The sequence below is a fragment of the Martes martes genome (genome assembly GCF_963455335.1).
Source record: "Martes martes genome assembly, chromosome: 4".
NCBI classification, from domain to species: Eukaryota; Metazoa; Chordata; class Mammalia; order Carnivora; family Mustelidae; genus Martes; species Martes martes.
In genome coordinates, this window is record NC_137891.1 from 150218916 (window position 1) to 150232602 (window position 13687).

At 37.9% G+C, this 13687-nt stretch overlaps 1 protein-coding gene across 2 annotated transcripts in view; it reads right to left on the reverse strand.

Annotated features, from left to right (window-relative positions):
• ZFYVE9 (zinc finger FYVE-type containing 9) overlaps positions 1–13687 on the reverse strand; it is a 198416-nt gene that overhangs the window by 50044 nt on the left and 134685 nt on the right. The gene's annotated exons all lie outside the window — the stretch shown is intronic.

The following is a 13687-nucleotide window of genomic DNA, read 5'->3' on the forward strand; positions in this document are numbered from 1 at the left end:
TAAATTAGAAGTCTCAGGGTAAAAATTACTGCCCCAAAAGTCATTTAAAAAAATGTTACTACTAGGTACCTGTTCTTGCAGAGCTTACAATCTCATTGGGTGAATAGTCAACTCATGAACATAATAAATTAAGAGTAAGTACAGTTATGTATGAGACACTGAGGGAAGAAAATGTATGGAGAAGGTAGTATCATAGGATTTGTGAGTGAGACAAATACAAATCATAATGTAGCGTTTATTTAAATTCATATTAGTTTTTTTTCTTCTAGCTGCAAAAGCTCTTGACTAAGCACTTTCTAACTCAAATTTTTTTACATGAGGGACGCCTGGGTGGCTCAGTTGGTTAAGCAGCTGCCTTCAGCTCAGGTCATGATCCCAGCGTCCTGGGATCGAGTCCCGCATCGGGCTCCTTGCTCGGCAGGGAGCCTGCCTCTCCGTCTGCCTGCCACTCTGTCTGCTTGTGCTCACTCTCGCTCCTCTCTCTCTCTCTCTCTGACAAATAAATAAATAAATAAATAAATCTTTTTTTAAAAAAAATTTTTTTTTACATGAAACAGTGACAAATCAGCCTTTCATTAAGAAGACATTTTCCTCAGTTTAGAATTACAAAAGAACTTCCCAACAGGAGCTGTCTCATAACAGTAGATAGGTTCCCTAGACATGTGTAAACTTCTTCTGATATTTCTGAAAGCAGTAACAGCAAATGCAGAAATCCTCATCAGCAAACTTAACGCTTACTTTTCTGGAAAACTAGAGTGTGTTCACAGAACAGTTCAATGATGGCTCACTGATTCCTTGAGGGAAGTAGGAAGCTATGCTGATAGTAGTGTCCACAAGTGAAGGAAACAACTCCCACAAAACTCGGAGAAGTTTTGTGGCTGAGAGCCATGTTCACCTGAACATCATCATCTGCCAAAGACATTTACGGGCAGTATTCTTGCCCCAGGATTAACCAAATCTGGCTGCACATTTGAGCTTCTGGGCCAGATCTATAAAAAAAAAAAAAATCCCCATATCCAGAAAGCAGTATGGTATTTTGGGAAAAAAGAAAAAAAATCACAGATTGTGGAGTCACAGAGTCACAGAGGTATTGAATATTAGTTCAATCACTATTATGTGATTTGGGGACAAGTAATAGCTATGTAAAATGGGGAAAACTACATATTTCAGACCTGTTGTGAAGCAGTATGGTATTTTGGGAAAAAAGAAAAAAAAGAAAAAAAATCACAGATTGTGGAGTCACAGAGTCACAGAGGTATTGAATATTAGTTCAATCACTATTATGTGATTTGGGGACAAGTAATAGCTATGTAAAATGGGGAAAATTACATATTTCAGACCAGTTGTGAAGAATAAATGATAGAATTTCTCCAAAATGCCTAACAGCATATGGCACACAATGTGTTCTCATAAACTTGCAGCTATTGTTATAATTTACATATACATATAATGATCAGCCAAGTATTATAGTATTTTCTTTGCTTTATCAAAGATTTTAGAATAAGATTTGTATAAATTTTCATCTTTTAATCTGGGGGAGCAGAAGAATGGGAGGCAAAAGAGATGGAAAATATTTTTTCCATCCATAATGTACAATACACAGTATCATTCCTCTAAAGTTCTAATGAGAGCATAATGTTTATGTTTCTTAAGATTGGCCTAGTGCATACAACTCAAAGGTGAAAACCATGTTGGCTTGGTACTCAACACATTCATTCATCATCCCTTTGGGGATTTCCCTATTAGAGACCGGATTATGTATGGATAATCTATTACTGGTTATTTTTCCAGATACTACCTTTTTGCTTCTACTACCTAACAACCTCCTCCTCCCTGTCTCAATCACACTCAGATTCCTCACTATGCCCCTTTACATTATAAAATATATGTTATCCTGTAAGCATCTATTTTCTTTAAAAAAATTTTTTTAAGGTAAGTCTCTATTAATCTTAATGAGTGATTTAGTTTAGATTGTTACATACCACCTCATCTATAAACAAGTAGCATTCCACAGGTATAGATACCAACAAAAATAAAACACTTGGGTATGAGAATTTGACAAAGATAGGCTTTCACTGAAAATTTAATCTGGGGCTCTTGAACTCATAAAGTCTATTATAGATTTGTTTATACATGTATTTCTCTACGGAAACATTCAATACAATGAATCCGCTGAATGAATTCTATATGCCCCAAGACCACTATGGAATCCATATAAATAAAACAGATATAAATTCTTGCTTCTGAGCTTAAATGACCTGACAAGTATATCAAAGGTTTTATATCAATAGCTTACAAAGCAATTTCCCATGACTTTGATCAGATAATCATCAGATCAACAGCAGGTGTCATTTCCCTGAACTTCCGGATTTTTATTTTACAGGTGAAGAAACTGAAGGTTAGGAGTAGAGGTGAAGTGACTCTCAAAAGACACAAGGTAAAATAAGCAGCAAAGTAAGATCTAGAAAGCAGATCTTTCAACCTCCTAGTCTTTCCATATATCATACTATCTTTAAAATATATACATATACATACAGTAATCTGCAATTTTCCATCTTAAATTTGGAATTTTAACTTTGTTCTTCAAAGTGCTTACAGCCACCTTCAAATTCGATTCAAATACAGCTTTGTATCTAGCAACAGCTTCCTTTTGTTTCAAAGCATGTTTATCCTCACAACTAACTCGAATGAAACAATTTCCAAACAAATGGTTCAAGAAATAGTAATATCATGAATATTAACATATAACTAAACCTCAAACTATCAAAAGAATTTAGATAGTCCCTTGGTGTTCTTTGTAAGACAGTAAACTGCAGTTAAGCAGGAGTACTTCAGAAAAGGTCATTTCCTCAGTTTAAAGCATCTGTAAGATTTACCATGTAACTTCAGAAAGTTCAAAAGGCAGTTTACAGCTTTTTTAAAACATGGGATTTAGAGAAGATACAGCTGAATTCAAACCTGGGTTCAGCCACTAATCAACTATGTGTTTGATCTTTGGCAAGTTACTTAGACCCTTGGTGCCTCTCAGTTTCCTCATATGTAAAACGGGGACAAGAACAGTATGAATCACAGAGTTGTAGTCGAAAAGAAATGAAATAGTACACATAAAACAATAAATATGGCCTAGCACATAGTGAGTGCTCAAAAAATATTAGAGAGGCAACTGGGTGGTGCAGTCCATTAAGCATTGAACGCTGGATTTCATCTCCGGTCGTGATCTCAGGATTGTGAGACTGAGCCCCACATCAAGCTCCATACCTAGCAGGGAGTCTGCTTAAGACTCTCTCCCCCTCTTCCTCTGCCCCACCCTGAGCATGCACACTCATGTCTCTCTCAAATAAATCTTTTAAAATAATAAAATAAATAAATACTAGATATTAGTCTTAAATCAGTTCTTCGTAAATAGTCCATATTACTTTCTCATTTTCTGAAAAATTACTTTGCAAAAGCAGCAATACCATGGCTCCTTTTGTCATAGAAAGATACAAAATAAATTTAATTTACCAAAAAGATTCACAGTTAATTATAAAAAGAGACTAAAAATCCAAACCATGATATAACATCTTTAACTGGAAAAAATACAAGAAAATTACTGATGATGATGAAAACACCAATGAAGTTCCTCCTTCCCTGGAAACACATGGGTTAGGAAACATTTCTTCCCCCTATTTTAAAGCTAAAAAAGCGACCTGCTTCAGAAATACTAAAGACTATAAGCAGTGAATTTTTATGGCCATGAGAAATAACAGCAAGCCACTAAAATACGAAACGACTACTGGACATTGATAGATCAATTACGCATTTACCATAGGATATATATTGCTAGATACTGGTCCAAAAAAGAAATAAAGATACACATATTAGCAAAATATTTTCTAAGATGCACAAAACCTGATAGAGTCCCAGTCATTCCACAAATATTTACAGGACACCTATCATTTTTTAATACATGTCTTATCAATTATTTATATTCTTTGGGAGACTACTATTTTAAAATCTCCTTTTTCCCTCTTCTCTAATCCACCTATAATTTTTCTTCTAAATACTTGCGGGGATGGAAAATTGGCAAGACATGGTGGTTTAAAAATATCCAAATACATTTCTTTCTAAGTCAATAGTGAGTAAGCACCTATATGCTTAGACTGAGATAAACCTCCACATTAAAAAATAAAAATCAAAAAAATAAATAAATAAATAAAATAAAAATCAAACTCTGTTGTATTTGAGGCCTATAATTTTATTAGTGACATTATAAAATTAACAAAAATAAAATAAAAAATGATTGCAGCTTATTAATAACAGACGCATTAGTAATATAGTACCTTAAAATTTATTTTGCCTTTTGATAAATCTACATAAGAAATTTTTTTTTTTTGACGATTTTACTTACTTATTTGATAGAGAGAGAGACACAGTGAGAGAGGGAGCAGAAGCAGGGGGAGTGGGAGAGGGAGAAGCAGGCTTCCCGCTAAGCAGGGAGCCCTATGCGGGGCTCAATGCCAGGATCCTGGGATCATAACCTGAGCTGACAGCAGATGCTTAACAACTAAGCCATCCAGGGGCCCCTATATAAGAAATTTAAATTAATCAAAAGTTCATCTGGGTTAACCCAGGTGACTACAATTTAAAAATACAAAATAAGGAAGATTTTAGTAGTATTTTTTTTCAAAGATATTAAATTATAGAAAGTTCCCAACTAATCTGCATGAGTGACCCCTGGTATTTCTTTCTCAAGGACCAGAGACACTGGGGTCTCAGAAACACTCCCAGGTTGACCTCAATAGAATTTACTCTTGTTTCCAAGTCCCAATGGGAACAAGAAGTCAGGAATAATAAGTATGGCATTTTTATTAATAGAAGCGTTCTCTCAGGACTCATTGTCTCCAGGTACTTCTCCACAAAATGACAAACAAAATACTTCCTAGTGACATCATATCAATTTATTGATTCCTTCAATCCACAGGTTCTTTTTATTAAGCTTCTTCAATGTGCCAGACTATTTGTTCTAAAGGCTGGTACACAGAGTTGAGCCAGATAGATAAGTCTTGCCCTCACAGAGCTTATATTCTAAAGGAGGAAGACAAATTAACAACATTAGTTAGTAAAGTTAGAGATAAATGTTTTGAAGAAAATAAAACAAGGAAGGTAATGTAAAAGACTGGTAGGAAAAGGGGACAAAACACTTCTTCAGCTAAGAGGGTCACGGAAAAATGCTTTAAGGCAGAAACATTTGAGATCAAACCTGAATGAAGAGAAGATACCAACCAGTTAAGATCTGCAAAGGAGAGCATTCCAGGTCTAGGAACAGTAAGTACAAAAGCCAATAGTTAGAAATGGGTTTGATGGGTTCAAGGATCACAAAGGTGATCGATGTAGCTAAAGCAACTAAGGAGTAGTAAAAGATAAAGTCAAAGAAATCTTTAGACTAAATCAAATAGGATCTTATTGGCCAAAGGCATTTGGAGTTTATTCTAATTGTAGTGGGAAACCTCCAGAAGGTTTAAAGCAGCTTCATACCCATTACTATGTTACACAAATATACTCTCAATTCAGAAGGATTAGATTTAGGATACCCAAAGAACAGCTAAGAGATGATAAACATGTCTGCAAACATTAAGTTACAAATGACTAAAAGGGAACAAAAAGCATTTTTCAAAGATAAAAATGATTTCACTAAGTCAATCAGAGAAAGATCATATGATCTCCCTGATATGAGGAAGTGGACATGCAACGTGCAGGGTTTGGGGGGGTAGGAAAAGAATAAATGAAACAAGATGGGATCGGGAGGCAGACAAACCATGTAGAGACTCTTACTGTCACAAAACAAACTGAGGGTGACCAGGGGGAGGGAGGGAGGGAAAGGGTGGTGGGGTTGTGGACATTGGGGAGGGTATGTGATATAGTGAGTGCTATGAAGTGTGTAGACCTGGCGATTCACAGACCTGTACCCCTGGGGTTAATAATACATTATATGTTCATAAAAAAAATTTTAAAAAATGATTTCACTTGCAAGGTTAATATCTACATTCAATGTTTATAATTTTAATTATCTTCTTGCCTTGTTCCAAAGTTAAATCTAAAAGCTGAAAATTAGGGACGCCTGAGTGGCTCAGTTGGTTAAGCAGCTGCCTTCGGCTCAGGTCATGATCTCAGCATCCTGGGATTGAGTCCCACATCGGGCTCCTTGCTCGGCGGGGAACCTGCTTCTCCCTCTGCCTCTGCCTACCACTCTGTCTGCCTGTGCTCTCTCGCTCTCTCTCTCTAACAAATAAATAAATTAAAAAAAAAATAAAAGCTGAAAATTAATAACAGTGTAACCTTATTATGTCCATGTAAATATTAATCAGTTCACATTAATATTCCTCTTAAATTAATGAGTTTTTTGAAGAGAGAATGTACTCTAGGATCCAGCACAAAAGGCAAAGAAAAATTACCAAAACAACAGTTCAGAGATCAAGACTGATTTCAGAGGTTCCAACATGAAAAAGGAGTTCCAAAAGAAGAAAATGTTGGAAATGAAAGAGAAGTAATATTCAAAGAGATAATAACCAAGAATTTTCCAAATGAAAGAAAGAAGTGTGTTTTCAGATCAAAACTACACTTTTGGCACAGGCAGCAAAAATAAAACTAAATCCCCATATATGTACACATACAGATCAATGGAATAATAGAGAAAGAGACCTATACACAGAATACAAACTAATATTCAAAAACAGTATCAAGGTAATTCAGTGGCAAACAATAGTCTTTTTAACAAATTGTGCGGAACAACTGGATGTCCATAAGCAAAAAAAAAAAAAAGAACTTTTGAGCTTTACCTCTGTACCTCTGTAGGGGCCAAGGGCAGGCTGCCCCTCAGATGGGCTACTTTGCCATGAAGATTAATTTGAGTTAACAACCTATTAAAACCCAGCAGATTTAGGAACAGCTCTTTACCTTCCACACAACTGCCTACAAAAAATTTAAATAAAGGACCTGGTCTGGGAAGAGAACTACCTACAATATAACTACATTATACTATGAACTAGGTATGGCATATATGGAGGAATCTACCCAGGCCTGTCTGATCAAAGTTTTCTATGTCACATTGTTTCTGCGTGGCCCAAAAAATATTTGAAACATTTACTCTTTTTCATCTTCCAGTGAATTGTATTCCTTTTCCTCTGATGTCCCAGACCCCTGCCACCCCCTCTTGGTTCAGAATAACATATACACCTCACCTTGCCTGTCTTTGGAATTTCCATGTCTGTATGGATTATCCATACGTATGAATTAAATTTGATTTTCTCCTGTTGATCTGTCTCGTGTCAAGATGATTTTTAGTTCAGCTAGAAGCATCCTGAAGAGAACAGGAAATCCTTACTCCCCAACACCTCACTCCCTGTGCAAATATTAACTCAAAATGAATTATAGATCTATATGTAAGAGTTACAACTATAAAACTTTCGGATTAAAAATACAGGAGAAAATTTTTATGACTTTGGGTTAAGGTAAATATTTCTTAAGAAACTAAAGTATAGGGCGCCTGGGTGGCTCAGTGGGTTAAAGCCTCTGCCTTCGGCTCAGGTCATGACCCCAGGGTCCTGGGATCGAGCCCCGCATCGGGCTCTCTGCTCAGCAGGGAGCCTGCTTCCTCCTCTCTCTGTGCCTGCCTCTCTGCCTACTTGTGATCTCTGTCTGTCAAATAAATAAAATCTTTAAAAAGAAAAAAAAAGAAACTAAAGTATAAACTATAAAAGAAAAACCAACGAACTGGACTTCATCAAAGTTTAAAACTTATACTCTTCAAAAGACAGTTAAGAAAATAAAAAGACAAGCCATATCCTGCAATATAATATTTGCAAAATGCACTATCTGATAAAGGACTTGTATCCAAAATTTATAAAAACTCATTAAGAAAACTCAATTTTTATTTTTTTTTTTAAAGATTTTATTTACTTATTTGACAGACAGAGATCACAAGTAGGCAGAGAGGCAGGCAGAGAGAGAGAGCGGGAAGCAGGCTCCCCGCTGAGCAGAGAGCTCGATGTGGGGCTCAATCCCAGGAACCTGGGATCATGACCTGAGCCAAAGGCAGAGGCTTAACCCACTGAGCCACCCAGGCACCCCAAGAAAACTCAATTTCTAAATGGGCAAAAGAAGAGCTACAGATGGTAAATAAGCATATGAAACAATGCTCATATCATTAGTCATTAAGGAAATGCAAATTAAAATTACAATGAGGTGCTACAACACACCCATTAGAAAAGCAAAAAAAAAGTTGTGTTGTTTTTTTTTTTAGAGGCAATATCAAGTGCTGGCAAGGATCCAGAATAATTGAAACTTTTCATACATTGCAGGTAAATGTATAAAGTACAATACATACATACATACAATCATATGGATGAATCTCAAAAGCATTATGCTAAATGAAATAAGCCAAATACAAACGTGTGATTCTATTTATAAAGCCTTCTGGAAAATACAAAACTATAGGGAATGAAATCAAATTGATAGTTGCCAGGAGCAGATGCAAAGGGGAGGGGATTAAATACAAAGGGAGGGGCGCCTGGGTGGCTCAGTGGGTTAAAGCCTCTGCCTTCTGCTCAGGTCATGATCCCAGGGTCCTGGGATCCAGCCCTCCATCAGGCTCTCTGCTCAGCAGGGAGCCTGCTTCTCTCTCTCTCTCTCTGCCTGCCTCTCTGCCTACTTGTGATCTCTCTCTCTGTGTCAAATAAATAAATAAAATCTTAAATAAATAAATACATACATACATACAAAGGGACATGAAGCAAGGTTTAGAGATGATGGAAATGTTGTGTATGCTGATTTTGGATGGATGACTATTATCTGTTCATCCATACTCACTAAACTATGTCTGAGAAGGTGAATATTACTGTGTATAAGTTATACCTCAATAAACCTGACTATAAAAACTCACAGAAAACTTTGTAATAGACTTGCACAAAATTAAGGATAAAAAGAAAACCCTAAAAGCCCAAGAGCAGAAAAAGAAAAGAAAAAACAAACAAACAAAAAACAAAAAACTAGACTGAAGGAGATGCCAAAAGACAACAGAGTTGTATCTTCAAAGTACTTGCTAAGGGGAGGTAAAAGGAAGAAAGTAAGGAATGAGGGAACAAAGAGGAAAGGGAGGGAAAATAAAAAAATTTCAGACATACAAAGGCTAATAAAGTTTATGAACCACAGAGCTTCACTAGGAGAACTAAAAGATGTATTTCAGCAAGAAAAGCAAGTTCACATGGAAACACAAGGTACTGAAACAACAGATATGGAGAAAATATAATGGCAAATTTAGTAATTTTGATTGAACTGAATAATGATAGTGATCTTTGATACTGACACTGAATACTGAATGATAATTAAATATAAATAAAAAACATATTTTTCTTTTACAAAAAAAGGCAAACAAACTATAGGGAACAACAGTAAGACTGGTGAAGATACCAAATGAGTAAAGTATGTTTCAGGTCTCTGTCATGCTTGGGAGGACAAAAATCCTGTGTGGGAGGCAGAATTCTGTCTGCCTCCTATACATATGCCTTGTTTAATTCCCTCTCCTTGAGCGATGGCAGCACCTATGAATATAATGGAATGTACCCCCAAAGTCAGGTTATTAATCAGTGGGCTTTGAGTTAATCAGTAGGGAGATTATCAGCATGGGCTGATAAATCTAGATCTAGGGATCAGAGATTCAAAGCAGAGACATACTCCTGCTTACCTGGAAGAAAGGAAACATCATTGTTGTAAACTATCCATGGAGCCAGGAAGCCATGGAACTGCAGGCAGCCTCTGGGAGCTAAGAGGATTACCCAGCCAATAGCTATCAAGAAAATGCCACCATTTAGGTCTGTGATTTAGATAAACCTTTAACCCCTCTCATTTTCCTCATCTAAAAAACAAAGAGTTTGTAGCAGACGATCTAAGATACCTCCTAGTCCTCCTAAAATAATCTAAGATACCTCCTAGTCCCAGTATTTTATGAGGTGTGAAATGATTCCTAGTTGAGAAGAGAATCTTATGGCTCACTTGTTTATGCCTCTGAAATGCTATTTACTCAGATATATATGCACATGCTTCCATCTGTATTATAGATAACATTTAAAACAGCTTACATGAGTTATAGTCTGACTTTAGACACCACCATTATTTTACTATCACTTCAAAGTAATTTTGTTGTAGAAATTTTGCATTTTAATCTGATAGTTCAAAATAAATTCTATTGATATATAAGGATAATTCTGAAAAGTGAGTAACCGCTTATGGTAAACATATATTTTAATGACTCATGCAATGATTCTCAGCCTTTCTTTGTTGGTATTTCTCAGAGTTCCAGTCACAGCTCTGGTCTCCTCTCAGGGACCTAACCCATTCACAACCACAGTTTCAACAATCACATAAAAGCTAGGTCTCCCAAATCTCAGATCTACTACCCGAGGTCCATACCCATATATTCATTGTCCATTTACATAACACCATCTGTTGTCAATATTTCAAATTCAACACACTGGACAAAGAACCAGCCTCCCACTCCTCTGCCAAATCTGTTCTTCTATTTATTATCTTGATGAATAAGAACAAAGTTCACTCAGATGTCCAAGTCAGAAATTTGAAGCCACTTGGGCTTGTCCCCTCTCACCCCTCACATCTAGTTACCAAACACTACTGAACTGACACATCACTGTCTTTTATTTCTTCTCAATATTCTTTGTTCCCACTGTTATTACTTAATTACTTTATTAAATCCTGATAATTTAATTTCTTACTGGATCCTGACAATAGATTTTTTTTTAAAAATCAAATTTTTAAAAAGATTTTATTTATTTATTTGACAGAAAGAGAGATCACAAGTAGGCAGAGAGGCAGGCAAAGAAAGAGGGGGAAGCAGGCTCCCCACCGAGCAGAGAGCCCGATGTGGGGCCCAATCCCAAGACCCTGAGATCACGACCTGAGCCGAAGGCAGAGGCTTAACCCATTGAGCCACCCAGGAGCCCCTTGAAAATCAATTTTAAAATAACAAAGCATAGGTGAGGATGTAGAGAAAAAAGACCCTCATGAACCATTGCTGGGAATGTAAACTGGTGCAGTCATTAAGGAAAACAGCATGGAGGTTCCTCAAAAATAAAAATAGAACTGGGGCCCCTGGGTGGCTCAGTCAGTTGAGTGTCTACTCCTGATTTTGGCTCAAGTCATGATCTCAGGCTCCTGGGATTTAGCCCTGCACTCAGTGTGGCGTCTGCTTGGGATTCTCTCTCTCTCCCTCTCTCTCTCTGCCCCTCCCTCCTCACACTCTCTCTCTAAAATAAATAAATAAAATCTTTAAATAAATAAATAAATATAGGATTTTGTGTAAGATGGCAGAGAAGTAGGAGACCCTGTTTCAACCAGTCCCCTAAAGTGAGCTAATTATTTACCAGAACACTCTGAACACCCATGAAACCAGCTTGAGATATAGGATTATACACTTCTGAATCTCTACAGGGGCAGAAGACACCAGTGGACAGGTAAAGCGTACTAGGAATGATCGGACTGATATCAGAGGATAAACAGAAGAAGGAGGGAGCCACCAGAAGCAACCCATTGGAAAGTAATACCCCAATATAAAAGTGCCCTATGATTGGGGACCAGCATTGACTTGCGGTCTAGTTAAAAGCACTCAAAAAGAGCAAAAGATCTTAAAGGGCAACTGGTGGAATTGGGCAGTCACTAGCACAGGCCTAAGCCCTGGACCCAGACTGGCCACTGCCGGCAACCACCGGTGCCAGATAAAGTGCGTCAGCAGCAGAGCCTCCAGTTCCTGGTCCCAGAGCTCCCAGGGTTGTGAAGCTTAAGGGAGTCTGGTGGGCACTCTCTTGAACCATAGCCTTTTGCATTCTGTGTTCACTGTGCCATAGCCTTTTGCATTCTGTGTTCACTGTGCGACCGGGATCTGAAACATGATCCCCACCCACGCCTGAGAGTGAGAGTGTTCCGTGTGGGTGCTAGCCAGTGGTTTATAGGACTGGCGGAGAGTCTGAACACTCCCAACCTGGACTTGAAAGAACTACCCCAGACAGCAGTCCAGGCAAAGACAGCCACCAGAAGCAGGCTCCCTAGACCAACATTGCTCGCAGTTATGGCATGGGGGTGCAGGGACAGGCGGGCGCTTCAGGCTACCCGAGACTGTCGCTGGGCACTAAACCTCTGAAAAGCCGCAAAAAGCCAGCCGCCAAATAACAAAAACCTCCAGAGAACAAAAGCCTGAAAAACCGGTTTCCACAGAGCCCAGCTCCTTGATAGGGAGCAGGAGGACTCAACCCAGGAAAGACGGACTGAAACAACGCCACAGGCCCCTCCCCCAGAAAGCCAGCCAAAAGAAGGAGCAAAAGAACCAGAGGACAACCACCACTGGGTCCCTATAAAACTGTAAAACCCCAATATCAGGGGAAAACAATTTAGCTCCCGGTATTGTCCTAAAACCTGTATATTTCATAGTACTACTTTTTTTTTTTTTTTTTTTGGTCAGAGAGATATAGAGTACAGGCAGGCAGAGTGGCAGGCAGAGGCAGAGGGAGAAGCAGGCTCTCTGTGGAGCAAGCTCCCCGCGGAGCAAGGAGCCCGTTGCAGGGCTCAATCCCAGGACGCCAGGACCATGACCCTAGCTGAAGGCAGCCGCTTAACCGACTAAGCCACCCAAGTATCCCACTACTTTTATTTTTTATTCATTCTCACTATTCTTGTCCTTTTTAGTTTCTTTTAACCTACTTACCATTACAACTAGAGGTTTAATACAACATATTCCACAATAACCTTTTAACTTGAACTTTTTTCATACATATACTTGTATTTTTCTTTTTCTTTTCTACTTTATTTCTTTTAAATATGTATATAGATAAAAGCTTCAAGGTAATCCTCTTTCCCTAATCAATACTACCCCTATATATAAACCACTTTTAATCTCCCTTTATCTCTGGGAAGTTGAGTCTTTTAACAAAGATATATCAAGATACACCCAGGAAGAATCAAAATAACCTTCCTCGCCCACATTGAGGATTTATAACCACCCTCCCATCTTCTTCTTCTGTCAGTGTTTCTGTGTATTTGCTTTTGTTTTGGGATTACATAAATCTCATCCTTGGGGTTCATTTTGGCTGGGTTCTTTTTTTTTTTTTTTCTTGTCATTTACTTTTTGTTTGTCTGTTTTTGTTTGTATACCTTATAAATCTTACCTTTGGGGCCCATTCTGGCTGGGTCTTCTATTTTTTTTCTGTCTCTCTCTTTCTGTCTCTTTTTCTTTCTTTTTGGTGGTGACTTCCAGTTGCTCAGAAGCGTTCCAGGGTGCACCCTGCCTGGATCGCAGTTGATATATTCAGCTATACATCCCCTCAACCACCTATCACCAAAATGACTAGGAGGAGGAACACCCAACAGAGGAAAAATTCAGAGACTGTGCCCTCTCCATCAGAGCTATTGGATATGGACATAAACAGTATGTTTATGTATGAAACATACATAAAAAAAAGGGAATTCAGGGTAACAATTATCCAGGCAATGGCTAGGTTGGAGAAAACCATTAGTGACTACATGGAATCCGATTAAGGCAGAAGTGAAAGGCACCGGGGAAGAAGTTAAAAATGCTATCAATGAGATCCAATCTAATGTAAATACTCTAACAGCTAGGGTAACTGAGGCAGAAGATAGAATTAGT